The following is a 19,528-nucleotide window of genomic DNA, read 5'->3' as shown; positions in this document are numbered from 1 at the left end:
ATAGTGAATTATCATTTTTTTAATTTATTTTTTCCACTCTACAGCATAGGGACCAAGTTACACGTACATGTATACATACTATTTCCTTCCATTGTCGGGTTGCAATATAAGTATCTAGACATAGTTCTCAATGCTACACAATAGGATGTCATTGTAAATCCATTGCAAGAGCAATAGTTTGCATCTATTAACCCCAAGCCCCCAATTCCTCCCACTCCCTCTCTCTCCCTCCAGGTAGCCACAAGTCTATTTTCCAAGTCCATGATTTTCTTTTCTGTGGAAAAGTTCATTTGTGCTGCGTATTAGACTCCAGTCATAAGTGATATCATATGGTATTTGTCTTTCTCTTTCTGAATTATTTCACTCAGTATGAGAGTCTCTAGTTCCATCCATGTTGCTGCAAATGGCATTATGTCAGTCTTTTTTATGGCTGAGTAGTATTCCATCGTGTGTATATACCACATCTTCCTAATCCAATCCTCTGTCGATGGACATTTGGGTTGTTTCCATGTCTTGGCTATTGTGAATAGAGCTGCAGTGAACATGCGGGTGCATGTGTCTTTTTTAAGGGAAGTTTTGTCTGGATATATGCCCAAGAGTGGGATTGCGGGGTCATATGGTAGTTCTATGTATAGATTTCTAAGGTACCTCCATACTGTTCTCCATAGTGGCTGTACCAGTTTGCATTTCCATCAACAGTGCAGGAGAGTTCCCTTTTCTTTTTTCTTTTTTTCTTTTTTTTTTTTTTTTTTTTTTTTGTCTTTTTTGTCTTTCTGCCTTTTCTAGGGCCATTCCCATGGCATATGGAGGTTCCCAGGCTAGGGGTTGAATCAGAGCTGTAGCCACTGGCCTACGCCAGAGCCACAGCAACGCAGGATTCGAGCTGCTTCTGCGACCTACACCCCAGCTCACGGCAAGGCCAGATCCTTAACCCACTGAGCAAGGTCAGGGATCGAACCCACAACCTCATGGTTCCTAGTCGGATTCATTAACCACTGCACCATGACAGGAACTCCAGGTTCCCTTTTCTCCACAACCCCTCCAGCACTTGCTATTTGTGGACTTATTCATTATGGCCATTCTGACCGGTGTGAGGTGGTATCTCATGATAGGTTTGATTTGCATTTCTCTAATAATCAGGGATGTTGAGCATTCTTTCATGTGCTTGTTGGCCATCTGTATATCTTCCTTAGAGAATGGTCTGTTCAGGTCAGACATTTTTCCATTGGGTGGTTGGCTTTTTTGCTGTTGAGTTGTATACGTTGCTTGTATATCCTAGAGATTAAGCCCTTGTCAGTTGCATCATTTGACACTATTTTCTCCCATTCTGTAAATTGTCTTCTTGTTTTCTGTTTGGTTTCCTTTGCTGTGCAAAAGCTTATTCATTTGCTTAGGTCCCATTGGTTTATTTTTGCTCTTATTTCTCTTGCCTTGGGGGAATGACCTGAGAAAATATTCATGAGGCTGATGTGAGAGAATGTTTTGCCTATGTTCTCTTCCAGGAGTTTGATGGTGTCTTGTCTTATATTTAAGTAGCCATTTTGAGTTTATTTTTGTGTGGGTTATCACTTCTTACTTATCTAGTGTGCATATGTCCACATGCATTCATGTATAGTATCATTTATTCAAACTTGAAAATTTGAGAAATATATTTTTTATTTTTTTATCCCCTAAGAGTTTTAATCAGTAAAGTGATCTGCAGTTATTCTCAGATCACTTGGAATTGTTCTTAGTCAAGATGCAAAAGTCTAAAGTTGAACACTCAGAACCATTACATTTCAGCTTTTCCAGGCCTCCTTAATGTCATAAATAGTACCACCAGAAAGCTCGTACTGGAGTGAAGGCACTGCTTCTCTGAAAGTCTTCTATATACCCTGTAGTGAAATAATAACAAACTATCCCAGTTCTCTAGATACTTTTGAATTAAATCCACCCTTGTTGGCTTCTTGCTTATTCAGGCTTTGACATATTACCTGTCATCTGTGAAGTCTCTGTTTCCTGGTAGTGAATGCAAATATTAACATTATTAGCCTCATAGGTGTGTGGTGGGGATTAAGTAGACAATTTATGCAAAGTACGCAGGCTTGTAGCTGGAACATAACAAGCAGTCAATAAATACTAGCTAATCTTTAAATGTAAATGCTCTCAGGAGGATGTTTAGATAAGATTAAGAAAACATGTAACTTAAAAAAATAAGCCCCACCACCACCATTACAGTGTTTTTTTTTTGTTTGTTTGTTTTTTTTTTTTTTTTTTAAAGACATTAGGTGGATTTGTCTCTGTGAGAGCAGGATCATTAGGGCTGGGACTCCTCATTTGCCCTCACATGAAACTTCCATCTGACCATCTAAAATGGGATCTCAGGTTCCAGCAAAGAAATCCACATTTCACCCAGTAAGACAACTGAAAAGAAAAAAATGATGACAAGGGATCACCATCCTGCTCTCCTGCCAGCCTGGCACCTTGCCCTAAGACAGCTCAGAAGTTGAACATGCCATTTCTACCTGACCTGTATTGACCAGAACATAATGACAGGCACACACCCCACGTCCAGTAAAGCTGAGTAAAGTTGTAAGGGGAGAAGTGAGGCTTATTTCCTTACCAGGAGTCACCTGATCAAAGTTAAGAGGCAGGTATCTGGAATGTGTGGTCCTTTGTTCTCTTCTCCATGACTTACCTGAATTCATCTGTTTTAATTCTAGTCCTTGCTTACCCTACTGTGTTCCCTTGCTAATTCATTAACATGCCAGATATGCTTCTGCTCTAAAGGAATTGTAGTGGATGTTTCCCTTACTTAGACTGTTTTTATCCCAGGTTCACTCCTTTAACCCATTTGGGGTTGCTTTCAGTGTTACCTGCTCAGTCATGTCTTCCTTGTGTACCTTAAATAAAATTGCAGCAACATACCCATCCTCCATACTTGTATTCTCTGCTTAAATTTTTGTTCTCCCAAACCAGTCATACTCATTCTAGACATAACATTAATGCAACATTTACTATATAACAGACACTATTTTAACTGCTTTGCATGTCCTCATAACTATCCCTTTGAGACAAGTACTGCAGTTAGGTCTTCTTAAAAAATTCTGTGATAACTGAAGCACAAAGGAGAAAATTGGCTAAGGTTTCATTACTCAGAAGTTGTAGAGCTGGATTAAACACAGCAATCTGATCATAGAATGTGGACCTGTGCAACCGTTACAGTATACTTCTGCACTGCAATGCACGGCACTGTTACTGAAGCAGCGATTTTCTGTTTTTAGAATATATGTTTCCTCCCAAATTGTGTTGTTCATTGCTGAAATCTTAGCAACTGAAAGCAGATCTAAATCCTACTATGTTCTCTCTGTCTCATGTGGCATATATCAACTACTTGAAATAGTCCAGATTCAGATGTGCTGAAAGTATAAAATGCACATCATATTTCAAAGACACAGTAGCAAAATAAATAATCTAAAATATTTCATTAATTTTCTTATGTTGGAATGATAATATTTTGTTATATAAAAACCAATTTGTTTTTACATAACCAATTTGTTTTTATATAACAAAATAATTTTACATTTTTTAAAAAAGGTAAAAGAGTAATTTTAATTTTTTTTAAAAAAACTTATTCTTAAAATGGCCATTAAAAATTTTAAATTATGTATGTGACTCACTTTGAGGTCTTGAATTATATTTCTCTGGGATCGTGCTATTGAAGAGGAAAAATATTGTGGAATTAATGTACAAGCTATTTTTTTCCAAGCAGATTGTTGAAAAATGGTCTGATTGTTTAAAATTGAAATACACCATCGTGAAAAAAAATTGGTATAAAGATGCATTGCTAGTAAGTAGTGAAGCCAGATTTGAACTCCAGGATGTCCTCAGAACCAGTGCTCTTGAACCCCTTCCTAGGTTACCTCTCAATTATGCCAGTTTTACTGACACAAGTCATATGAAATAAAATGTTGGCTCTAGAATATGACTAGTCCATTTTATTCCTTTCAGTCCTGTTTAACTGGGATGTAATTGACATATGTAACATGTTATAGGTTTGAGTTATACAATGTGTATATTTGGTACCTTTAGGTATTACAATGTGATTACCACTAGAGCATCAGCTGACAACTCTCTCCTGTCACGTAATTCTGTCTTTTTGCGGAGAGAACATTTAAGATCTAATCTCTTAGCAACTTTGAAATATAGCACGGTATTGACTGTAATAACAATGCTGTATATTGGACATCTAGAACTTAATCATCGTCTAACTATAAACTTGTATCCCTTAACCAACATCCCCCCTAGATCCCCCACCCCTCAGGCCCTGGTAACCACCATTCTACTGTTTCTATGAGTTTGCTTTTCTGGATTCTACACACAAATGCTATCATATAGTGTTTGTCTTTTTCTGACTTTTCTCACTTAGCACAATGCCCTCAAGATACAAAGGTACATCCATATTGTTGCCATATTGCAAGATGCCTTCTTTCTCATAGCTGAATGATAGATGGACAGATTATACAGATAAATAGCACAGTTTCTTTCTTTGTCCATTCATCTGTTGATGGACAGGTTGTTTTCATATTTTGCTTATTGTGAATAATGCTTCAATAAATATGGGAGTACATACATCTTTTTGATATTCTCTTTTTCATTGCCTTTGGATGTATACCCACAAATGGAGTTGTGGTATCATATGGTGGTTCTGTTTTTGTTTTTAGAAAAACCTCCCCACTGTTTTCCATAGTGGCCGAACCAATTTACATTCTCACCAATAGTGCACAGGGTTGCTGCTTCTCCATATTCTCCCCAATAATTGTTATCTCTTGATGACAGCCATTCTAAAAAGTGTGAGGTGATATTTCTTTGCAATTTTTTTGTTGTTGTTGTTTTGTTTTGTTTTTTGTCTTTTTACCATTTCTTGGACCACTCCCACAGCATGTGGAGGTTCCCAGGCTAGGGGTCAAATCGGATCTGTAGCCACCGGCCTACGCCAGAGCCACAGCAACGCGGGATCCGAGCCGCGTCTGCAACCTACACCACAGCTCACGGCAATGCCGGATCGTTAACCCACGGAGCAAGGCCAGGGACCGAACCCGCAACCTCATGGTTCCTCGTCGGATTCGTTAACCACTGCGCCACGATGGGAACTCCTCATTGCAATTTTGATTTGCATTTTCCTCATGTTTAGTGATACTGAGTATCTTTTCATGTACTCTTTGGCCATTTGGATGTCTTCTTTGGAAGAAAACTCTTCAGTTTCTCTACCCATTTTCTTTTCCTTTTCTTCTTTTTTTTTTTTTTTTTTTTTTTTTGGCTTTTTTAGGGCTGCACTCATGGAGGTTCCCAGGCTAGGGGTCTAATTGGAGCTATAGCTGCTGGTCTACACCACAACCACAGCCAAGCCACATCTGAGCCACACCTGTGACCTATACCACAGCTCACAGCAACACCAGATCCTTACCCACTGACAAGGCCAGGGATCAAACCCAAGTCCTCATGGATGCTCATCAGGTTCACTAACTGCTGAGTCACGATGGGAATTCCCTCACTACCTGTGTGTGTGTTTTTTTTTTTTTTATTTTCCCACTGTACAGCAAGGGGGTCAGGTTATCCTTACATGTATACATTGCAATTACAGTCTACCTGTTTTTTTAATTGCATTGTTTTTGGTGGTGGTTGTTACTGAGCTGTATGAGATACATATTTTTTAATGTTTTGGATATGAATCCCTCATCCAGTACATGGTTTTCAAATATTTCTTGCATTTCATAGTTTGCCTTTTCATTTTGTTTATTTACTTATTTATTTACCTATTCAGAAGCTTTTTAATTTGTTGTACTTCCATTTACTGATGTTTGCTTTTGTTGTTTGTACTTTTGCTGTAATATCCAATAAAGAACAATGTTAAGGAGCTTTATCTATAATATATTCTACAAGTTTTATGGGTTCAGGTTAAATTTTTAATCCTTTCTTTTGTGAGTGGTGTAAGATAGGGGTTCAATTTTATTTTTCTTCATATTTTTTCCAATTTTTCAAACACAATTTTTTGAGACTATGCTTTTCCTGTTGAATACTCTTGACTCCCTTGTCTAATATTAGTTGATATTATGTGTTTCTGGATATTCTCTTCTGTTCCATTGGTCTGTATGTCTATTTTCATGCCAGTACTATATTGTTTTAATTACTATAGCTTTGTAGTATAGATTGAAATCAGGAAATGTGATGCTTCCAACATCATTCTTCCTTCTTTTGGATGCTTTGGCTATTTAGGGTCTTTTTTGGTTCCATAGACATTTTAGGGTACCATTTTTTAATTCTGTGAAAGAATGCCTTTTGTCTTTTAACAGAGATAGCACCGAATCTATAGATGACTTTGGATACTATGGCTATTTTAACTATGTTAATTCTTCTAACCATGAACACAAGCTATCTTTCCATTTGTTTTTGTCCTTTTCGACTTCTGTCATCAAAGTCTTGCAGTTTTCACTGTATAGATCTTTTATTTCTTTGGTTACATTTATTCTTAAGTATTTTATTTTTTGATGCTATGGTATAATTAGATTGCTTGATTTCTATATGTTGATTTTATATTCTGAGACTTACCAAATTCATTGATTAGGTCCAACAGTTTTTCAGTTGCAAATAGAGGTAAGAAATATTCATGCTAAAGAAACTGAATGTAATTAATCTGTAAGGAGCTAGCTTAAGCAATATAGGGGGAATTCTTTAAAAAATCCTTTTGCACTATCTTTGCCTTGTACGTGTATGTGGTTTAAAAAATAATTCTAGATATTTACACATTTATTTTCTGTGTTAGAAATCCTCTCTATGACCAGGATTAAGTTGAAGGACATGATAGACACAGAGTGATTATTAGAGAGACTTTGCCCGAGACATGTATGATATGCTTTGGTTTCACAATGGACTTCAAAATGCTCTTTCTATTCCAAATATACCTCAGGTTCTATAGCCAATGTCATTTTCAAAGAAGCATCAGACTAGTCACTGTGTATTTTTTGAGGCACAAAGTACTCTTTAGGTATGTGCTTTGTAAGTTTAAAAGATATATTCATGTTACTGAATCTTTATACCTCATTTGGAAAATAGTTAAATAGTATAATCATTTGTTTCAATTTAGAGTTCTTCTTTATCCATTGTCTAAACACCATATTTTTTAAGGTAGGAGCACTCAAAGTAATTTTGCTTCTTTTCCTTCATTCTATACTGTAAATGATATTTTAAGTTTCATTAATAATTTACTTAGTATAGTCTTGTACCCATTTTCAGTGTTCAATTAACAAAGCTATGGAACTGAAACTAATGCAGACATTCCAATCTTTTACATTGTTCTTTGTTGACAGTATCTAAGACACAATTGTTAATAATTTGAACTTCACAGTTTTCCCAATAATTTAAGAATAATGTATATCAATAGTCCAAATAGTCACAGGGAAATTTTTATTTATTTTTTTTCTTTTCAGGACTGCACCTGTGGCATATGGAAGTTCCTGGGATGGGTGTCAAATCTGAGCTGTAGCTGCTGGCCTATGCCACAGCCACAGCAACACTAGATCTGAGCCTCATCTGCAACCTACACTGCAACTCATGGCAGTGTTGGATCCACAACTCGCTGAGCGAGGCTAGGGGTCAAATCTGCATCCTCATGGATACTAGTTGGGATCTTAACCCGCAGATCCACAATGAGAATTCCAAAATTTTGAATTATTGAAACAGAAGCTCTTTTTATTGATTTATAAATAAATAATAGATATTTTATATGTTTAATTCGTTACTTTGTATATAAATAAAATATTTCAAAAATGATTTTAACTAGTTACTATTAACTGGTAATTATTAACTTCCTAATGGTTACATTTTGAAATTGTTTTCTTGGCCTTACATCATGACTTTTACTCCTGCAGAGGGACATACTAGATTCTCTGACTGTCTAACTACCATGTACTAGGAAACCAGATCATATATTAATGAATGTTTATAGTAACACTGGTAGGTGGGAATTTTTACCCTCATTAAAAAAAAAAGGAAACTAATGCTAAAAGGGTTAAGTGCCTTAGTCAAATGTAAGCCTGTAACTGGCGAATTGCAAAAGCAATAAGCGCAACTTACCCTTGCTGAGCGTTAACTATTGTGCCAAACCTGCTCCTAAGGGGTTTATATCTGCTGTCTTATAACAAAACTTTAGAATTTTGTTCTATTATTTATTTTTATTTATTTATTTTTTTGTCATTGTGCCACCACATCTGCAGCCTATGGATGTTCCCAGGCTAGGGGTCGAGTCGGAGCTGCAGCTGATGACCTACGCCAGAGCCACAGAAACATGGGATCCAAGCTGCATCTGTGACCTACACCACAGCTCACCGTAACACCAGATCCTCAACCCACTGAGCAAAGCCTGGGATCAAACCCACATCCTCATGGTTCTGTCATGAGTCCTTGGGCAAATTACTCCCCCTTTTTGCCCTTAATTTCTTTATGTCTATACTTGGAATAACAATAGAAAGAAATTAAGGGTAAAAAAGGGGAGTAATTTGCCCGAGGACACATGGCAGAACCAGGGTTATAACTTAAGGCTCTGTGGATCCGAGCTTGGGAATGTAATGGACTGCTTATGATTTGTTGTCACTACTCTAAAATGGACCATGGCTTCCAAGATGCACAGTCTGAGGCCTTTCACGTTTGAACTTGACCTCACCCACCCTCTTATTCACTTTATCCAGTAGAATTCGATGAAAGTGATGAGGTGCTGAATCTGGGTCTGGGGCTCCAGAAGGTCTGGAAGCTTCCACTTTTGTGCTTTTGTGAGCCTTGGGATTCCATGTAAAAAAAAATCTAATTGCCTATGGAAAGACAAGGCTTGGACAAGCCACATGGAGAGGAAGAATCCCGAAAATAAGTGGAGAGAGAAAAAGACCTAGCGATTAGGATAAAGCTGTTATTTACTGGGAACGAGCTATTTGCCAGCCTCTGCTTCAAGCTGTTTAGTAAAATATCTTATTTTAGCCCTTACTACAATCCCATAGAATAGATTTAATCCTGCTCTTAGAAATGTGGACTCCGGAAAGATAGGACACTTGCCTAAATTCCTTTAACAAGTAAGTTGCAGGACTGGATTTTGAACTCAAATCTTACTATAGACCTAAGACTGTGTGGATCAAAATTTTAAAAAATCATAATTTTATATGATGTAGAAAAACCCTGAAATTATGTTAGGAAATTACATGAGACCTCGATTAAACATGAGAAGCTATGAAACTAAGACTATTAGAGTATGTTAGGTAGAGTTGTGAAAATCAGAGGGTTGCTTAGTAACCTAAGAAGAAATATAAGAATATCCAAAGAAGTAACACATACACACTAATATATATAAAATAGATAACTACCAAGGACCTCCTGTATAGCACAGGGAGGACTGTTCAATGTTCTGTCATAACCTAGGTGGGAAAAGGAGTAGATGTATGCATAACCGATTCACTTTGCTGTAAACCTAAAGCTGTTGCAACATTGCAAATCAACTATACCCCAGTAAAATTCAAAACAAAAACAAGAAAAAAGAATGTCCAAAGAACAATAGTAAAAGCGAATTTTCTATTTTCACAGTTTGAGAGCTCTCAACAAGACAGGAGGCTTTAACCAAAAGAGAGATTATAAAATAGGAGTTCTCGTTGTGGCTCCGCAGAAATGAATCCAATTAGTATCCATGAGGATGCTGGTTTGATCCCTGACCTCACTTAGTGGGTTGGGGATCTGGCATTGCTGTGAGCTGTGGTGTAGGTCACAGAAGCACCTCAGATCCTGTGTTGCTATGGCTGTGGTGCAGGCCAGCAGCTATAGTTCCAATTCAACCCCTAGCCTGGGAACTTCCATGTGCTGCAGGCGAGGACCTAAAAAAAAAGCAAAAATAAAATAAATAATAAAATGCATTATCTTTGAATATGAACAATCAAAATCATGTTTGCATAACACCACTAGTGTTCAAGACAGTGTGTGTGAAAATGCATAAACTTTGCCTTACCTATTGCACTGGATTGACTAACCACTCACTGATCCAATAAGTAGCAACTGAACATTTAATATGCATTAGCCATGACATTGGTTGATATAGATACAACATATCCACATGTAGGATCTTTTGGGAATCCATACATATGGGTTAAGTACATCCATCCTATGTATGTGAATGGGATAGGCATATTTCTAGACCATAGCGAGTCTACAGTCAGAGGCTCAGAGACAAAAAGTATAAATGCATAAAGAAATTTTTTTAAAAAAGTAATAATACGAAGACTAATGCAGTAAAACACTTCAGATTTAATGTCTTTGGAGGTGTCCCTGGGTAGGTGATTAATCTGAGGTCTCGACATAGAGGCTGAGAAGTGGGTACATGAGGCTTCAGGACAGTTATAGCTCTCTGAGCTCTGAGGGTAGGTGACTGATCTGAGATAGGCAAGGGGCATGTATTTGGAGGACCTAGAACCTGAGCAGAAACTTGTGAGCTACAGAAAGGCTTGCTGAGGTGAGAGAAATGTTCAGGAGTAATGTTGGTCAAAAATAGGCATCCGGATGTTGTCATAAGTGTCATGGAAGTCTCTAAAAGGTTTTGAGTAGGAACTGGTTCAATTCCTATTAGGGAAAAAAAAAAATCCTCAGGGTATTCAGCAGGGGAGTGGACCGAGGTGGGAGGAAAGGAAGCGGGGAGTCCAGGTGGAGGCTCTGATGAGGGCACTGGTCTGACTGTGTAGCTGCGACTGATGGAGAAAATAGGCAAGAGCATTGTCACGACATGACCTGAATACGGCTTTGTCTTCATCAAACCTAAATACTTAAAGTGTAAAATAAGCACTTCAAGAATAATGCCAATTAGAAAGCCTGAATTAATTTCCAACGAAAAATCAACTTACAGATATTTCTGGGTGAGTCATTTCCTCATTGCTTGCCAGCAACAAGGGAATGCAGTAACCGAAGCACAATATTCCTTACGTATGTCTTATTTCTTTACACAGTCCTTCACCACCCTTCAGGATTCTAGAGCCACTGCACCAGAAATGTGGAAATAACACTGGTTAGCAATTGCACTGTAAAATACAAAGACTTTTCTGAAACTTACTTAGCTTGTAAATGTCTCCTCACACACTAAATAACTGTCTTATCTTGAGATTAAATCATCCTCTGTAATTGGAACATTTTATACTCTTTGTTAAAATCCTAGAACTGTGGAATATTAGCCTTTTATCACTGAAAAGCATTAACTGTAGTATGTTTTGCTCGACTATTTCTATGATCCTTATTTACTTTAGGGGTTCGCATTGTTCGTGATCAATTTTCCTCCTTAATACAATCCTTTCTATTCTGAGAAAGAAGCTTTAGAAACCCGGTAATGCGCTCCATTTATTATTCTCATCACAATGGAGGTGGCAGAATGAGATTTTATTATCATTAGAGGCCCAGGTGCGTCTGTTGGATGTGCATGGGAGGACAATCTGTGCCTGACAAAATTCTACAACTTCCAGTGAGTGAAATTTCATTCAGTCAACACAAAATGCTGAGGTGACATATCCTGCTTTTAACTGTGCAGGGTATTTTTAAGTGATTGACTGCAATACCCAGTGTCAGGGTACTGTAGTGATGTGTTTACGTTTAAAAATGCCTTAATGACTTGAAGTGGTATAAATTTACCTTTTGTGAGTGATAATTGTAATTTGACTTTGCAGATGTTTGGCAGAATTTTGCCATTCTTCTAGCAAATATTAAGATTGAGTTCTGTTTTTATAAATATCTATTTTAGGGCAATCTTTTCACCCCTTTCTAATAAGACAGCTGTGTAAATCAGGTAACTCTTTTCCCTATATGTAAATACATAATAGTTTGATCATATTATCAAAATTGTTTATGTTTTTACATGAGAAGCCCAAGCAGAGTATTGAAAATGTCAAGTGAAAATATTTCAAGAAAGATCAGATAATCAGACACTTCTGTTAGGTAAATCCAAAAGTAGTAAGACCATATTGAAAATGTATAAACCTAACAGCATATACATAAGTCTGTCGCTTATATCAATAGTGTTTTAGTTCAAGCCAAAATACACATGAAAAGAGATGAAAGGAAGGTAGAAAGAGAGAAAAAGAAGGAATTTATTTTGACTATGTTCACTCTACATCTGAAAAGGAAGTAATACGAATATCTTGTTCCATTAAAGCAGAATTCATCCTAAATCTTAAAGCAATTTTAATTGATGGCCTCGTACGCCAGCTTTAAACTATTTTAAATTCTAGCAACAATATCTTTAGACTGAAACTTTAATTAAATTTTCATGTTACACATTGTTACTCCTTTTCCCCCAACAGTGTTGGCTTGTGATTGATACATTCTTCAGCCACCACATTCTCCAATAGCTTTGAGATCCTTTTAGGAAAAAAAAAAGAGTCTCAACTGCTTTACCCCTTTGTTTGGGCAATGTGGTAAACTCAATTGTAATGTCATGACTAGAGGCATTCATTCCATTGTTTGAAAAAAAATTAGCCAAATCATAAGCTTTCTACTAATTCCCCTTGTATTGAATCTGAGTTCTCAAATCTGAGGCTAAAGTTTTTGCTAAATTTCTTAAATAAGAAAAAATAAAAAGATATGCTAAGTAAGATAAATGGTTTCTCAGAATTTTAGTTTCTCATATATTTCAGTTCACCTGGGAAGAAATATCAATTTCTGACAATGTGTTTATATGCATAGCTCATTTGTTTTTAAAGTAGGATTTCTATGGATCTTATTTTGATTATGGAATAAAAAAAATCCAGCAATAAAGGAAAAAATGAAATTCTGTACAATACAAAATAATTTATTATATATGTGTATACATTATTTTCTAAAATATGTTATTATTCCTACTTTTCTAATGAATGTGTGCAGCAATAGCTTTGCTTTTCTTTATTGACTGGTTTCAAGGGCTATTTTAAATCATCGCTATAAATTTATCATATTAAAGAAAATAAGAATGAAAAAAAATTTTTAGTCTCCTCTAGGCACCTCTTGCTAAGAAAGAGAATCTATTTGAATAAAAAGAAAATAGTTTTTTTTTTTTTAATGATGGCACTCTTAGACTTACATTGAAATTACTTTAAACTTTTGTCTTCATTTCTTTGAACTAATACACATATCCTAAATGAGGGGAAAAAATGTAAAACACCTTTTATAATTAGGATGTTTAAAAATTGAAAAAAATGTATTTTAATCAAGATTTTAAAAAGAAACTTTAGAATTAATCCAAGTTAACAGCATATCCTATTGGTACATGATAAGTGCAGTTTTCTACTTGAAAATAGTAAAATTAAACCAAAGCTTATCTCTTTAGATTCTGTGAAATACTGGTTTCCATTCTGTCCAGAGAGATAAAGCAATTGCTGTGTTAGGTATTAGGACAAGAATAGTACTTCATTATTTCTTTAATCTTCTCAATGAGTTTCTTAAATTGGTTTTGCCATTGATACTTATGAATAGAAAAGAAATAGGCTTAAAGAGGTTAAAAAAATTGCCCAAGATCAATCAGGTTTTAAAAAAGTGGCAAAGGTAGTCTTTCTCTCAAACCTCCACTCTGAGCCACGAGTCGAAACCTTACAAATTAAAAGGATTTTTTTTTCTGGACAAAATGAATTTTCCAATGAAGAGTTAAAAAACATGGAGAGAAACACAGCAATAGCGATATATTTTCTAGTTGATGATACCCTGTAGTAATGAGGACAGCTTAGCAAGGTATTGATGTTATTTCCCATAGATCGATGCTAATAGAATTAACCATATATCACAGGACTTCTATTAATGATTATAGATACCCTCGTAATATTTTTTAATTAGAAGTTTGCACTAATACCTTTACAGTTTTGGGAAATTGTGCATGAAGGAGAAAATCTGACTAAAGAACCTCAAATCTTTCAAATATTATTTCTGATAGGTTGTCCATTCAACAGTACTCTTTCTTCTGCAGTCACTGCGCTAAGAGAATATTCTTTATTCGTCAAATGACTGTCAGCATTGCCTATTATGTTCTATAGCTTAGAAATGGGAGGTAAATGCCCGAGTAAATATTGTAACCCAACACAAGATGCGTTACATGTTCTTCTTGCACATTTTCTTTCTTCTTATATACTACCAGAGCTGCTGCTTTCAGACAAGATAGTCAATAGGTCATTCTATCCTTGTTAAACTACAGAAAAAAGAATGAAAACTGCGGCTGAAGAGTAGAATTAACCTTTTTTTTTTTTTTTTGGATTTCTTCATTGACTATGTTTCCATAATCACCAACCTGTTTCCATTTTCTGTGTTCCCACAAAAAAGATGCTGTGAGAATTCAATGAGATATCTCTGTTTCTCAGCATGTCTCACATTTCTTTATCTCATCCATCAAGTGTCTATGCCACATGTCATCCATCCATCATGTCATCTATCATGTGTCCATGCCTCACCTGAAATTCTGGCACATGCTTCGTGTGACATTAAACACGTACATGACTCATAACTAAATACTTTGGTGCCCAGTATCTGAAATTATGACCCATGTCCTGATGGGAATGGGTTTATTCTAAAAAAACTTATTTTCATTTTTATAAATTCTCTGTTGTCTCCCTAGATTTTAACTTCCTAATAACTTACCCGACCTTTTGAATACTTAAAAATAGTCTTACTTGCTTCTCTTTCTGAATATCAGTGTTATATCCACGTGCCTTTACTGGGCTTTCCAACATTCACAATTCCATTTTCTTGTAGCAAAGATCCAAATCTCATTGGAAGCAATTCAACACAACTTGGGAAACACAACTGTTCCTAGCTTTCATTATTTAAAATGCATAACTCATCCCACAAGAGATATTTGACTTCCTTGGTTATAATTTAAGAGATCTGTTACTGGTTTCAAATGAGCCAGGAAACCCTCATCTCTAGACAAATCAATGTTTCGATGTACATGCAGCCAAATGGAGATAATATGGCCCGAAGGAAAAGGAGGTGCAGCCCCACAAAGAAGGAAATGCCACTGAGAAGTTAATTTGTCTTGATCAGTTCAGCCATTTAAAACTCCCAAGTGACAGAAAACTCAACAAAAACAAGCTTTAAAAAAATAGTTGGGGCAAGGGAGGTGTAAAGGGGAAGAAAAAGAAAACAAATCTATCAACCTGTAAAACCATGAAGTCCATGGCTTTATAGTACAGGCTTCAGTACGGCTTGACTCTGGGTTCACATGATGTCCCCGAAGTGGTCTCTCTCTTCATCAATTAGATTGTCTCACTTCTCTTTTGATTCATTTTAAGGCCTCACACAGTTAAAGTGGAGCAACAGGCCAAGATCTTTCACATGCTAAGTATCAAGGTCAGAGGCAACTAGTATTCCAAAGAAAAGTCTTTAAGGAACCCCTTTTCCTCTGCTGGGGGTCCTATATCCATTCCTAAAGAAATGACTCTGGCTCCAGGAAATGTAATGCATTGGTTTTGGTCAGTATCCCCTGTGACACCCAGAATCCCTGATTTATGTGCTCACTGAGGTCATGAGAGCAAGAACAAGAAAGTGCATATGCTTCGAAGATGAGCAGCAGCATTTTTTCATAGCCTACATGTTAAAAACCTCTTTTTTATAATTTAGTGATCCTGCACACATGTCTAAGGTCACTCGCTTTTTGCCAAAGGGTACAGCAAAAAATTGCATCAGCCTACTAGGTCCAGGTCCAAATTCTGGATCCCAGATAATTTTGCATGTATTTCTATTGAGTCTCAATGAGGGTCCTAAGGATAAATAACTATTTGAAACACATAAAAATGATGGATTAAAAAAAAAAACAAAACAAATGAGTGCAACAGAGAAAAAGACATTCTTATTTTGGAAAGGGAAGAAGGAGAAATAACAGAGTTAATATGTTACAGCAGTAACAGAATTTTGCTTAAACTTCTTGAGTAAAATATTCAACTTTAATTTAGTAGTACATTATTGCACCCTTGAGCTTTATGAAACCTTTACTTATAAGTAATTTAACTGAGATCACTTCCTGATATAATTTTTCTGGTTGACATATTACTGATTTTTCATGACATTCATAAAGTTTATGTTCATATTTATTTAATTGGGAGAGAGATTTTTTTTGCCATTACTCTACATAGATTTTGAGAAAACAATCAGAATTACTTTAAGTAAATTATTGTTTATATTCTGTGCCCTCATTTGTAATTTATAATCATTATATATAGGGAAACTTACCTTTATCCACTGTGATTTTGCAGTGATATCACATGTATACTCTAAAGTGAAATATTGATGCATAATGCAGAATAAATTGAACGCGTACAAAGAAGCTCACCTTACTCTGCCTGGAGCATATTCCAAGGCTCTAAAGTGCACTTCAGTTCATTTTCCACTTCTGGGGTTTCTGAAAGATAAATCATTATATACAACATTTTCATGCCTTAAGAGAACAAAATACTTTTGTGAGAAAAACACAGAACTAATGTAAGAAAGCTCTTGTTAGATCACGCGGCGAGGCTCAGAAGACATAAAGCTGGTTTTAAAATTTCATACCCACAGCTTTCTATGAGGAGAATGTGTTTGTCTTGATAATTTTTGCTCCTTTTTGGTTATTATTTTACAGTTTTGGAAAGCACAAAGAATAGCAAGGTAAATCATAATAACAACTTTGTATTTTAGTCTTATTTATTAACTTCAACAACTACCCCTGACATTTGTGTGAGGTGTATATCTTAGTTTCGGAATTGTGGATGGAGACTGACGAGTAGAAACTCTGATTCTTGATCACGTAAAAAGTGAAACATTAAAAACTGATTTCTGCCAATAATAGTGAACATGCATTATAGGCAGAAATATAAAAAGCAAGCATGCGATCTATTTCTAAGAAAAACCAAGGTGTTCCTTTCAAAATCTGTCTGCGGACAATTAGAAAAGTAGAGCAAGACTGATTTAATTGGATCTGAAGTTCAACACAAGATGATACGGAAAGTCAGATGGAAGAAATTAGAATTGGGTTCTATTCACAGTATCTCTGAGAGCCCTGTAAAGATGGAAGAGTCATATCAATATAGCATTAATATTGCTTAGAGATGAATCCTGGTTTACTTGGCCAACTGAATATTTATCTGTGACAGAGTCTACTCAAACTGTTTCCCTCTATTTAAATAAACCAAAAATCTACCAAAGAGATGACTTTCACACAAACTTTTGAAGTCATTAGCAAGTATATTTGATGAACCCTAATTATATTTTCTACCAATAAGAAATAAAGTGTCCTTTTGAATATTTTAAGACATATTTCAAAATCTTAATTTTTATATCTGAGGTAAAATCAGATAGTATTTTAATTGTAAATTTAAGCAATCATACAAACAATTGTTATTTGCATTACGCTAAAAAGGACGGGTTGCAGTTGTGTGTTTCGCTAAATTTTCTTTCTTTTTTTTTCCTTTTTCTTTCTTCTTCATCTTTTTTCATTTTTTCCTCCTCTTCTACTATTGTTTCCACAATAACTTAGAAGTAGGAAATAACATATAAATAGAATTTTGTAATCGTCCCAATATTGAGAAGCACCGTTCCGTAGAAGTTCTTTAACCAGTCAACACTGAGTCACTAATCCTAATGTAAGATAGACTCTCTGACACCTACAGAAAAATAAATGTCTAATAAATATATATTCTAGCATTCCGGGGTTGTCATCTTTACACTGTTTGAGGTGCGCACGCTAGGTTTGACCTGTAATTGACCTCCTGCCTCTCTGAGTCAATTGTATTATTGTAAATGAATTCAATGAAATGAGTATCAATGAAATGTAAGAAAAGAGAGCAGTATCTATGGACATTAACCTAAACAATTACTCAGTTGAAATTATTTTTTGTTCATCAACTTTAGACGATGGGAAAGAAAAATTACAAAAAAAAATTATGACGGCCTTACGTTCCTCTCCATGGGTATAAACTGTCATTGGGTGTCTACGCCCTTTTTTCAGTTGTCTCCATCTGTTCCACTTGTTTCTGTTCTTCACGTCTAGCTGTTTTCACCCACTGAGAACTAAGGGAATTCCATTAGTTATCTCAGAATCTGTAAACTCCTGGTAGAGGATATCTAAGTGGTAAAAATACTCCTTTTTCCTTAGGATTGGATATCTAGACCTATATCTGTATATACTGGTGTGTGTGTGTGTGTACATATGTATGTATGTAAACCAGATGAAGAGGTAGAGTAGAAGAAAGATAAATTGGTTTAGGTTTTATATTTTTATTTATGTTTTTATTTTTTTTTTGTGGCATATGGAGGTTCCCAGGCTAGGGGTCAAATTGGAGCTGTAGCCACTGGCCTACACCAGAGCCACAGCAACGTGGGAACCGAGGCGTGTCTGCAACCTACACCACAGCTCACGGCAATGCCAGATCCTTAAGCCACTGAGCAAGGACAGGGATCGAACCCGCAACCTCATGGCTCCTAATCGAATTCGTCAACCACTGCGCCACAACGGGAACTCCTGGTTTAGGTTTTAGAGCAAAAAATAATTCAAGACATATGTCATATACATGGAACAGACAGCATATAAAGGGCATCTGAGTGAGATTGTGCGGGCTGAGAATACAAAGAAAAGTGAAAAGGGTGTTAAACTGAATGCTGTATACACTGATGAGGAGTAAAAGTAGAAAGTCCTAAAAAGAACTCTGATAATTACTCACTTCAAAAGGAACGTGAGCATTTTACGTGTCTAGAAATGCTACTGTGGAGTCTATTAGGAACTGCTGTCTTGAGACAGCACATCCAGAAGGATGGGATAAACCATTATATTTTATGCTGCTAGGAGGTTGGTAAGATAAGGACTAGGAGTTCTCCACTGGTTTTAGTTATATGGATTTCATTAGTGAATTCAATCATAATTAATTCATGGAGGCATTGGAAGCGGAGAGTAGGTTCAAGAAAGAATAAATTGAGAGGGGACGGAGAGAGCACCATTATTTCAAGAAGTTTTGCTACATAAAGGAAAAGAGAAATGATATAGTCATGGAAGGAATATATATTTTTTTATTTATTTTTTCTTTTTAGGGCTGCACCTGGGGCAAATGGAAGTTCAGGGCTATGGGTTGAATTGGAGCTGCAGCTGCAAGCCTACACCACAGCCCCAGCAACACCAGATCCTTAAGCCAGGGGTAGAACCTGCATCCGTATGGATGCTAGTCAGGTTCTTAACTCACTGAGCCACAATGGGAACTCTGAAATAGGATATTCTTTAGAAATTTGAGTTATTTTAAACTTTTGTGCTAAATCTCTTTGGTGAAAAGTGTTATTTCTGTCACAAACACATAGTTTTTTATTCCTGTCTAGAGAGAATGAAGTTTTGAAAATTGCACTCTTTCCAATTTTTCATAATATTCTGGGATGAAATTTTGTAATTCCCAATTATCTGTATCAAGGGATGATTTTTATAACTATAGTTGGAACATCAATTTCTTTGAAAACATAATGTCTAATTTTTTATGCACTACTTCTTAGATAACACATATAGATACAC

At 36.0% G+C, this 19,528-nt stretch overlaps 2 long non-coding RNA genes across 3 annotated transcripts in view; one reads left to right on the top strand and one right to left on the bottom strand.

The window, feature by feature from the left end:
• Positions 1-19,528, top strand: part of LOC102166515 (uncharacterized) — a 291,152-nt gene that overhangs the window by 168,230 nt on the left and 103,394 nt on the right. The gene's annotated exons all lie outside the window — the stretch shown is intronic.
• Positions 10,957-19,528, bottom strand: part of LOC146398770 (uncharacterized) — a 29,760-nt gene continuing 21,188 nt past the window's right edge. Inside the window, exons 3-4 of the long non-coding RNA XR_014817264.1 lie at positions 16,334-16,402; positions 10,957-11,037 (exon numbers count right to left, since the gene is read on the bottom strand). This is a non-coding gene — a long non-coding RNA (uncharacterized LOC146398770). The remainder of the gene's footprint in view (positions 11,038-16,333; positions 16,403-19,528) is intronic.

Source organism: Sus scrofa, chromosome 10, assembly GCF_054392235.1.
Source record: "Sus scrofa isolate SSC_HxYL_T2T_F1_AM1 chromosome 10, Sscrofa_HxYL_maternal_Yorkshire_Landrace_v2.0, whole genome shotgun sequence".
NCBI lineage: Eukaryota > Metazoa > Chordata > Mammalia > Artiodactyla > Suidae > Sus > Sus scrofa.
This window is presented reverse-complemented; position numbering and strand designations above follow the sequence as displayed.